Genomic DNA, 10,129 nt, shown 5'->3' with positions numbered 1-10,129 from the left:
AGGGAAACTGAGGCACTCGGTGACGTCCCTACCCTCCTGATGACAGAGGGCCAGGGAGGTCAATGAAACCCCACTGCAGTCTTGGGATCTCAAGGGCAGTGGACGAGAGAGCTCCCTGGGAGCAGAAGGGGACCTGACCCCCTGGAGAGCCCTCTCTAGCAAGACCCCCGTGGGCACTGGGACAGAGGAAGAGCTTCAAGGGTCCAGATGGGTGTACCTTAGAGACCTCTGCAGCCAACCTGCTGAAGTTCAAGTCCTCATTCTATTGGTGACCTTGGGCCAGGCACCTCCCCGTGCCTCAGTTTCCTCACCTGTCCAGTGAGTGCTGCTAACGGGAAAGCTTGTGGATGGAATAAGTGACCTCACTCATGCTGGGGGCCATCCAGACCACGAGGTGACCGCATCCACCCAGCGTCCATGCCCGCGGATCTGATTGGGGATGCAAGTTGGAACAGAGGAAGCCGGGGCAGAAAACCGGAGCCCACCACCTGGACAACAGCAGGGTGACCCCTCGGGCTGCCCCCTCGGGCCGCCCCCTCCCGCAGCGCCCCCCACGCGGCTCCGCCCTCCGCTCCGCGCCGCCGCGGCTCCGCGCCGGGTTTTGCGCGGCTCCGGCCGGGCTTCGGGGCGGTGGGGGGCGCCGGGGAGGGGGCGGAGGTGGCGGAGCCGCGAGTCGCAGCGGCCGCCGCGGCGGCGGAGGAGATGGAGATGCGGCCGCGGCGCGCCCCCGGTCCGTCCGCCGCGCAGCGCCCCCCCCGGAGCCGACGCCAGCGCGCGGGGGGCCGGGGCTGAGCCCCCTGCCCAGCCAGCGCGCGGCCGGGCGGACAGCGCCAGCCCCCCCGGGATGCCCGGCTGAGCGGCCGCGGGACAGGTGCGCGCACGGCCCGCGCCCCCGCCCGCCGCCGGCCGCCCGCCGCCCGCCGCCCGCGCACTCGCGGCCCCGCGGCTCCGAGGTAAGCGCCCCGGGGCGTCTGCGCGAGGGGCCGGGGGCGCCCGCGGGGGTGGCGGGCGGCAGCCGCGGGGCTGGTGGCGGCTGGGTGGCCGGGCGGGCGCTGGGACGGGGCCGCGGGCCCTGCGCGCACGGGAGGCTCGGGGCCGGGAGCGGGCTCGGGGCGCGCCGGAACGCGAGGACCCGGCGGCGGCGCATCGGGGCGGGGGCAGGGTTTGGGGACCCTCGGGCGGCACCGGCGGCGTCCAAGAGCCTCGCGCGGAAGCGGCTGGATTTTGGCCTGGGGCGCCGAGCGAGGCTCCATCCCGGGGGTGTCTGGTGGCACCGCGGCTGGGCCCGGGGGCCTGTGGGCACCGCAGCGGGCGGGGACTTTGTCCCTGGGGGGCCGTGGGAGGCACAATAATGGGGGCTCGTGGCTGCGCCGCGGGGAGCTGGATTCGGGCCCAGGTGGGGGGCTCGGGGCAGGCTGGCGGGCGGGGGCCTGCTGGCCCGAGGGTGGCAGGGTGGCAGGGTGGGGGGCGGGGCCCCAGAGCTAAGTCGAGGCGACCGGGGGCTGGCGCGGTGGTCCCGACGCGCGGAGGCCCCTCCGCCCGCTCCGCGGTCCCGCCGCCGCACCTTGGGCGCCCGAGTCCTCTCGGCCTCCTGCCTGGCCGCGACCAGAGCGAGTCCGGGCCCCGACCGCGGAGAGGAGCCGCGGTGCGGGGACAGGCCCGGCCAGTCGGATCCCCCCTGCTGCAGTGGGAGCCTGGGGGTTCGGGGCCCCCCAAGAGCTGACAAAGGGACAAAGAAAATGTCTCTCTCCAGGCGCGCCGAGCTGGGTGGGGGGCGCGGAGTGTGGCCCCCCGCCCGCAGGCGCTGATTGGTCCCTGGGGCGGGGGTCACGTGCCCCCCAATCCTGCTCTCCGCCTGAGGGAGTTTGGGGCACCTCCCAGAGGGGGCGCTGCTGTGGTGAACCCCCACCTTTGCCCCGACCTGCCAACACCTCGGCTGGGAGTGTTTGCAAGAGTCCTGGGGTTGAGGGACGGATTTGCAGACCCTCACCGGAACCGGGCCCTCTCTGGCTAAGGTCTTTGACACCCTCCACCCAGGTGGTCGTCTGTGACCCCCAGACTGGAAAGGAACTGGAGTTTGGGACTACAGGAGGGCGTGCTCCAGCTTTGAGGGGGCTGGGGTCAAGTTCAAGAGGGAAGGAGTTGGGGGCTGACTAATGACAGGGTAACTGAAGGACCCCAGCCCCAGTTGCAAAATTAGACTCCTTCATATTGTTCTGGGCTCCCTCAGCTCCCCAAGGCCTCCAGACCCCTCCAGCCAAAATACTCAGCGCTCCCGGGCGGCCCCACCGGACCAGCCCCCTTCTCCCTGTGAGGCCCGCGGCTCCAGGGGGGACTCCAGGTGTGAGGCGATGGCCAGGGGTTCTGGGGGCAGCCCCTTCTGGGAAGGGTCCTAAGAGCTCCAGGAAGTGGCAGGGGGCCACGGCCACCCACTCGAGGTGCCCTGGATGCTGAGTGGGTGGCTGTCTGGAGAAAGCCTCTGTAACTGTCCACGTCCACCTGAACCTGCTGCTCCCCTGAGCACCTGGGGACAGTGAGGCCCAGGGTGCCGGCGGTGAGCAGGGAAGGAGCTCCTTCACCTGAGGCAGCTGGACAGGGCTGGGGGATACACCCCTCTGTCAACTCGGAGCCAGAGTCACCTCCTTGCATTCCCTTCTCAGCCCAGGGTTGCCTGGATCCCACCCCCCAACTGGCAGGAATTAGAGCTGGGCCTTTGAGAGAAAGAGCCTGCTCTGTGTCCTCGGGCAGGTCACCAGCCCTCTCTGGGCGGCCTCCCTGGAAGATGCTCTTTGGGTTTAGGCCTGGATGGGCTCTGTCCCCACCTGCTGTGAGGGGGCTCAGCACCCATGGGCCTGGGGTCCTCGTCACCCCTTCTGCTTGGAGGTGAGAAAGGCCGGGTCTCTGGGAGTCAGTGCTGGGGCTGGAGGCTGGGGCTGGGGGAAGGTGCGGGTCTTCAGGGGCCACCCAGCGCTCCGGGCACATCTGCTGGGGTCACCTGGGGCGGGACCTAGAGGGTGAGAACCCAACTGCCCTTGGAAGGTGACCATGACGTCAGCGGGCAGTGCAGGTGAGCTGGGTCCCTGGGGATGCGGGGTGTGCCGGTCACTGCCCACCTCCAGGGAAGGTGTCCTGCGCTGGCCCTGGGGTGTGGCTGTGGTGCTGGGGTGGGGGTGACGGGACAGGCTGGGCTGGCTGGAGGGGCACGGGCACTGGGCTTGTGGAAGATGAGCCAGGGGACAGGGACATACGTTGAGGGGGAGACTGTGAAGAGTAGGAGACATGAGAAATGCACCCCCAAGGGGTGGCAGTGGCCCCAAAGCATCCAGCTTCCTGCCTGGGGTCCTCGGGAGCCACGCGAGGTCTTGGAGAGGGGACCTGGCAGCTCTCAGCCCGCGGCTGTCCTGAGGGGGGCTGCCCGGAGCCGGTGAGCAGAGGTCGGCCACCGCGGGGACAGGAAGAGACGGTGGCTGTCCCGGGGAGGGCCCTCGGCCCGTGGTCCTCCGGGCCCCGCAGCCCTGTCCTCACTGTGACTCTCGTAGCCGCGATGGACGGTTCCCCCTCCCTGTAGTGCTAACGGGAAAACCGAGGCTGATGGCAGCTGAGGACACGGGTGGCCAGGCACCTGCCCCACATCCCGTAGGAGAGTCGTGGGAACGGCCCCGGGGCCCTTCAAAACTGAGAAGGGCCACTCGGTGTTAGTGTCCGCCACCTCCCCTCCTGGGGGCCCAGGTAAGGTGTGGACATTAGAACGAGGTGGCTTTGCAGGCTGGGGACCCCGCCTGTAGTCCTTTGGGTGGACATGTGTCCCCTGGCCACTGGCCCCGGGGCCTGCTGGGAGCTGGGCCCAGCCACAGAGGACTACATGTCCCAGGATGCACCTTGGCGCTGCCCAGCTGGGCCTCCAAGGGCGAACTTGGGAGGGATCTTGGCAGAACTGGAGCTTGGGAGGATCATGGGTTCTCGTGGGCCTGGGTTCAGGGCAGCCTCAGGCAGGACAGTCACCAGCGCTCCCAGGCCCCACACGCAGTGGCCCACGTCTGTGTGACCTGGATCCCAGATAAGGAGTCGGAGCTCTGGGGTCTGGCCGGCCTTCAAGAGGCTTCCAGATGCGGGGAGGGGAACAGATAGGGGCCCCCTCTGCCGTGGGGGGTCAGGGCTGGGGAGAGTCGGGTAAGAGGAGTGCGTGAGAAGGGCCTCGCATCTGGGGCCTCAATGGATGTGTAGGAGTTCGCCGGGAGGAGGCTGGCCTTTTGACAGTCGCAGGACTCCTTCCTGCTGGGGAACTGGCCCACCTTCCCTGCAGGCCAACGGATCAGAGCCCCGGGGCAGCAGAGGGAGCTGGCTGCCCTGAGCTTGAACCCCCGTCTTCCCTCGCTGGCACCCCATCTGTCAACAGAGGCCACCACGAAGGCAGACTGGGCCTGTCCCTGTGGAATCTGCAGCAGGCGGGGCTGTGGGCATAGAAATAAACAGGGCCAGTCTCCGCAGTGAGCTCCCGCAGACGGAGGACCAGGCTGAGGGGGCGGCTGTTCAGCTCAGGGTGTCAGGGAGGCTGTCTCTGAGGAGGTGACATTTGAGCTGAGACCAGGAAGATGAGATGGAGAAGGTCCAGCCCAGATCTGGAGGAAGAGCACTCCAGGCAGAGGATGCAGCTGTGCAAAGGCCCTGGGGCAGGAGCAGCCTGGCATATTGGAGGCAGAGGGGGGAGCACGTGTGGCTGGGGCAGGGGGAAGGGGGCAGGAGGGAGGCAGGGAAAGGAAGGGTGGCCAGGACCTGCAGGGTCCTGTGGGCTACAGGGAGGGCCTGGCTTTGACACTGAAGGAGGTGGGAGCCTTGGAGGGCTGTGTGCAGAGGAGGGAGGGGCCTGACTCAGGTGCTCACAGGCGCCCTCTGGCGGCGGCTGCAGGACCACAGGCCGTGGGGTGCAGTGGAGAGACCAGTGAGTGCGGAGGTGACAGCTGGTGCAGGCTGGTGAGGCTGGGGACTGGCCAGGCAGGGGCTGTGGGGAGGAGGGTGGCTCCAGGGCAGCTCTGTGGGGTCTGAGCCCTGGATCTGGTGGATGAGCGAGGTGGGTTCTGCTGTGGTTGGAGTCTGTCCTGGACCACACAGGCCAAGTTCAAATCCCAGGCGGGCCCCTTCCTGGCTGGGCAACTTGGGCCTCACCTGGTGCCCACTCTGGGCCTCAGTTTCTCCTCCTATTAAATAGCAGAGCAGTGCCCTGGCTCCCCTGCTAAAGGAGGCACCTCTCTCAAGGCCCAGCCCAGGGCTGGGAGGGCGGTCAGGGCCCTCCCGTAGTATCCGCTGTGGCTGCCCTGTGAGGCCTGAGCCAGGTGACGACACAGATAGGGCAGCATTCAGAGTGCCAGTCCCCGAGGTCACCCAACCCCCAGGGGCCCCTGTTCCTGGCCGTTTCTCTCCACTGTGGGACAGTTCTCACGCCCCATCCTACAGCAACATCATCACCCTGCCAGCTTCGCCATTCCTGAGCCCTGACTCACCAGGACTTGTGGTCCACTCTGACCCCAGGGTCTTCCCTGGGGACCTATTTCCTGCCTTTGTCTTCTCTGAGTTCATTTGCCAGTCTTCCACTCCCAGCAGCTCTGGCAGGGCCCCTCCTGTCCCCGCCCGTATCTCTCAGAGGTGTCCCCCTGCAGGACTCTCCTTTTGGTACTGCCCACTCAGGGGTCCCTGTGTCCTTCCAAACAAGGCCCCTGCCAGGGCGCGTGGCTGGGTGAACTCTGAGGGGCTCAGGGGTGGAAGAGGGGCTCCCAGGCCCAGGCGCTGGGTGTCAGGGTCCCTATTTTCTGCTCCTAGATCAAGGACTCTGAGGACAGGGACCCTGAAACAGAGCCCCAGATCCAGGCCTGAGCCCAGCCGGCTCCCGGGCCCCTCCAGGGGGTCTGCGGCCGCGCCTGCCTGGCCCGGGCTGCAGCCTTGGGTCTGTGGGTGTCTGGCCCTCAGCCGTCCCGGTTCCGGTTCCCCTGGGTCTCCTGCCCCCCAGCTCCCTGCTGGGTGTAAATGACACTTTAATTTCACTGAATGGCCGCGGCCCCCCCACTCCTAATTAGGAGCTGCTGCTTCCACTCTGCCTCCTGGAGGCCCGATTTCCAAACAGTGATTAAAATCAATTACCGGAGCCCCCCCCCCCCTGCTGCCTGGGGACCTGTCGGTGTCCCACGTGAGGTCCTGCCTCTGCCACCTCGTCTCCCTTCTCCCCGAGTGGCCCAGGGACAGGGACAGCCTCCCCGGTCTCCATGTTTGATCTGTAAAGTGCTTCCTGAGGCTGTGCCACCACGGAGGACAGATGGCACCCGCGAGCACTCAGCAAAACGCCGGTGGGAGGCAGGATAGCTCAGGGTCTCAGCCCCCTGCGTGCTGTGTGACCTCAGCCCAGCGGCCTCACCTCTCTGGGCTCCAGGTTTTCCATTGGCACAATGAGGCTGACGTGCTAATCTCTGAGGCCTGGGGTGGCAATGACGCCAGCTCCTACCCGCAAAGGGCCTCCGGGCCCAGCCCTCGACACGTATGTCCCCGTCACAGCTGAAGCCCTGCTGTATTGGCACACAGTGGGTCCTGGCACACAGTGGGTCCTGACATGCAGTGGGTGTGCAGGAAGCCTGCAGTGGACACGCCCTGGCCCCCGTGGGATGAGCGGGGCCCTTCCTGGGGTGCACACCCTGCTGGCATGTGTCGAGCCCCTCGTGCGGGCACGGGGGGTGGGGCACAGTGGAGACCAGCACGGAGGCCCCCTGCCCTCAGGAGCCAAGCTCTCCCCCCATTTTGCGGAGGAGGAACAAGCCCAGAGAGGGCGAGGGTCTGGCCGGGGCTGCAGAGCGCCGTGCGGTTGGCTGGGTGGTCATCGCGGGGCTCACGGCCTTGGAGACGTCCCCTGGGACCCTCATCGTGGACGTCACTGTCGGGACGGCTGAGGGCGGGCAGGGCCCGGGCCTGTGGCCTTCCTGCCAAGTTCCTGGACGGCCCCGGAGCCCGGCGGGGCGGCCATGGGGGCCACCGAGGCAGCTGGGGGAGGCAGCTGTAAGCAGAGCCGGTAACCAGACCTGCGTGGCGCAGGGGCCCGGCTGCCGGGCCGGGTCACTTGATCCCCCGAGGGACGCCTGTCCCTGAGCTGGATGCTGGGAGGGCCAGGCCGACAGGAGCCCCCCCACCGTCTGGAGTCAGGCGCCCACCCTCGCAGGGCCCGTGGAGGAAGCGCCCGGTCAGGGGCCCCGAGTCCCTCACCATCCTGTGCAGAGGCCCAGAGAGGGCGGGCTGTTGGCTGAGGTCACACAGCAAGGTCACTGGACATAAAGTGAGTCCGTGGCCAGCCAAGCTGGGGCCTTGGTACCAGGGAGAAGCGGGAGAAGCCAGGCCTCCCTGGACAGGCGCCTCCTGACCCTCTTGCTGCTGCTCTAAGGCACCCAGCCCCAGCTTGGCCCTTGCCACTCCCTCGTCCCGCCCACCTGTGCCCTCCCGTCCACACCACCTGCACCCGTCCACACCACCTGCACCCGTCCACACCACAGTCCCTGTCCACATGGCTGCTTCCCTCTTGCCCCAGGCCGCAGCCCCCCATGTGCCCCCCTCTGTGCTGGGCCCTCTGCCCTGGGCCCTCTGCGCTGGCCCTGTGTGCAGGGCGGGCCTGGGTCCTCTGCAGCCTGAGGGTTGACGGGGATGGCTCTGCCACCAAGCCACTCCCCAGCCCTTTTAGTTCTTTATTTTGAGACAGGGTCTTGCTGAGTTGTTGAAGCTGGCCTGGAACCTGGGATCCTCCTGCCTCAGCCTCCTGAGCCGCTGGGGTTACAAGTGTGGCTACAGCACCCAGGAGCTGGGCCTTGGGAAGGCCAGGCAGGTCTCCTGGCAGAGGGGGCAGGCTGAGCAGAGGTGGCCTGGACCCTCTGGCAGGAGGAAGGTTGGGGGGGGTTGGGTTCTTTCCCCTGAGGGGCACTAGGGAGCCATGGCAGGGCTGTGAGCAGGGCAGGGCAGGGCTCAGCCTGGCAGGAGGGAGGCGCAGCCCGGGGCCAAGGCTGGAGCAGAGGGAGTGAGGGGAGAAGGAGGAAGGGGTCAGGGAGGGACGGGCAGGTCACGGGGGCCCTGAGGCCTGCGGGAGGCTGGGTTTTGACCCCGAGGGCGGTGGGAGCCCTGGAGGCCAAGGGCCGGGAGTTCAGTGCCCTCTGGTGTCCAGGACGGTCTGGGGTGTGGGCGGCCATGGCTGAGTCAGATGCTGACCCGGGCGGGCGGGCGTGGACAGGGCGGGGGCGGGATTCTGGATGCGTTTGGTTGGGAGGGAGAGCGCCCAGGAGGGCGGGCGTTGGGTGTGCGGGGCAGGAGTGGACGGGGAAGAGAGTGGGCGCCCTGGGCGTGGGTGGACCGGGCAGGCTGTGGACGCGATCGTGGAAACCCACAGGCGTCTGCCTCGTTGTTTGGAACTTAGAAGAGGGTCCCCGAGGGCATCCTGGGGCCCGGGAGCGCAGGGTGGAGGGGCGCCAAGGACGGCCAGCCAGGGGCGTGTTGGGTGGGCACAGCCCGGGCGCAGCTCGGAGTAGAGACATCAGGGCCACTCAGGGTGCCAGGCGGGGGCAGCAGCTGGTGTCCGGTGCGCGAGGTGGAGAGGCTCAGAGCCCCAGGGGCCTGGGGAGGGGGGACGCCCAGGAGCCCCAGCAGGGACCAGGAGGGACGGAGCTGGGTGGGGTGAGGGCCGTGGCCTTAGGGAAGGCCACCACCAGGCGGCTGTCCCCTCTGTGCCGTGGCTGGTGCCAGAGCTGGAGTGACCGTGGGACTCGGGCGGAGGATGAGGTGGCCTCCTGGACGGGCTCTTGCTTCCTGGTGCCTCCTGTAGGCCAGGGGACAGGGCTGCCGGCAGGGCCCAGCACACACAGTGGACGCCCTGGGCCCTCGTGGCTCTGCTGCCTGGGCCCGTGGCGGCTCCGTGGCCAGGTGCTGGGCAGCCCTGGCCTGGCAGGTGGCAGGCGCGCCCGGGAAGCGGGTGGGCACCGGCGGCTGCTGGCAGAGGCCCCTCCAGTTCATGGCGGGAAGCAGATGGCCCTGGGACGGGGGTGCCGAAGCCCTGGTAACGCAGGCCCCGGGGTGCACTGGGGCAGCGGGTGAGGTGGCCCCAGGTGGTCAGGCGCCCCCCGGCTCCTGGGTCCAGTGCTGTGTCGTGAAGGTGTCCCAGGGCTCTGGTCCCGACGCCAGGCTCCCGGCCTGGGCAGTGTCTGCCCTGCCCGGGGCCTCGGTCCCTTGTCTGTAGAGGGACCTGCGAGCTGTCCCCGGTGTCTGAAGGGCGTCAACAGTGGACTGAAGGCCTCAGCAGTTCCTGACATGTAGCCAGTGTTTGCTGTTTTTCTCAATCATTGAGCTCCTACTGTATGCTGGGCCCTCTTCTGAGTGCTGGGGACAAGTGGCCAGTGCAGACCAGCCCTGCCCGGCCAGGCTCACCGTCCCACAGAGGAGACAGGGCTCGGTGATCAGGATGCTGACGGGGACGCTGCCCCTGGTCTAGGGGCCACTCTGGGAAGGGGCGACACTCCAGATCCCCAGATGCCTTCCCAGGGCCCGGGGCCAGGCAGTGGCCTTCGGTGAAGGTGCCCTGCGGGGGAGCTCAGGGGACCTGGGACCGCCTCAGGGCACTGGGCAGCCTCTGCGGAGGGGTACCGAGCAGTGGTTCCGCTGCAGGGGACTCAGCCTTGCCTGGGGACATTTGTGGCTGTCAGGACGGGGGCTGGAGAGGCAGAGGCCAGTGACACTCCTCAGCACCCTGCTGGGACCCACCCAGAGAGCACCCAGCCCTGGACAGCGGTCCTCTGGCGCAGAGGGCGACCGGGTTGGTGCAGGGAGGGATGGGGAGGCCTGAGCCGTGCAGAGGGAGCCGGTGCCCAGAGGGTCAGGGGGCCCAGGCCAGGCCAGCACAGGCGCGGGGCTCAGGATGATGGGTCATGTCAAGTCACAGGCCTGGGGGGGGGTGCAGGTCCAGGCCACACAGGCAGGCCTCAGGGCCCTGGGGGCACGTCCCGGGCTGGGCTGGGCAGAGCCAAGGCCCAGAGAGAACATCACTCTTGAGGTGCCCTGGCCTGGGACCTCAGCTGCCCATCTGTTAACGGGGCACAAAGTCACCGCCGGCCCATGGGGGGTG

The sequence above is a fragment of the Spermophilus citellus genome (genome assembly GCF_964194105.1).
Source record: "Spermophilus citellus genome assembly, chromosome: 3".
Classification (NCBI taxonomy): domain Eukaryota; kingdom Metazoa; phylum Chordata; class Mammalia; order Rodentia; family Sciuridae; genus Spermophilus; species Spermophilus citellus.
This window is presented reverse-complemented; position numbering follows the sequence as displayed.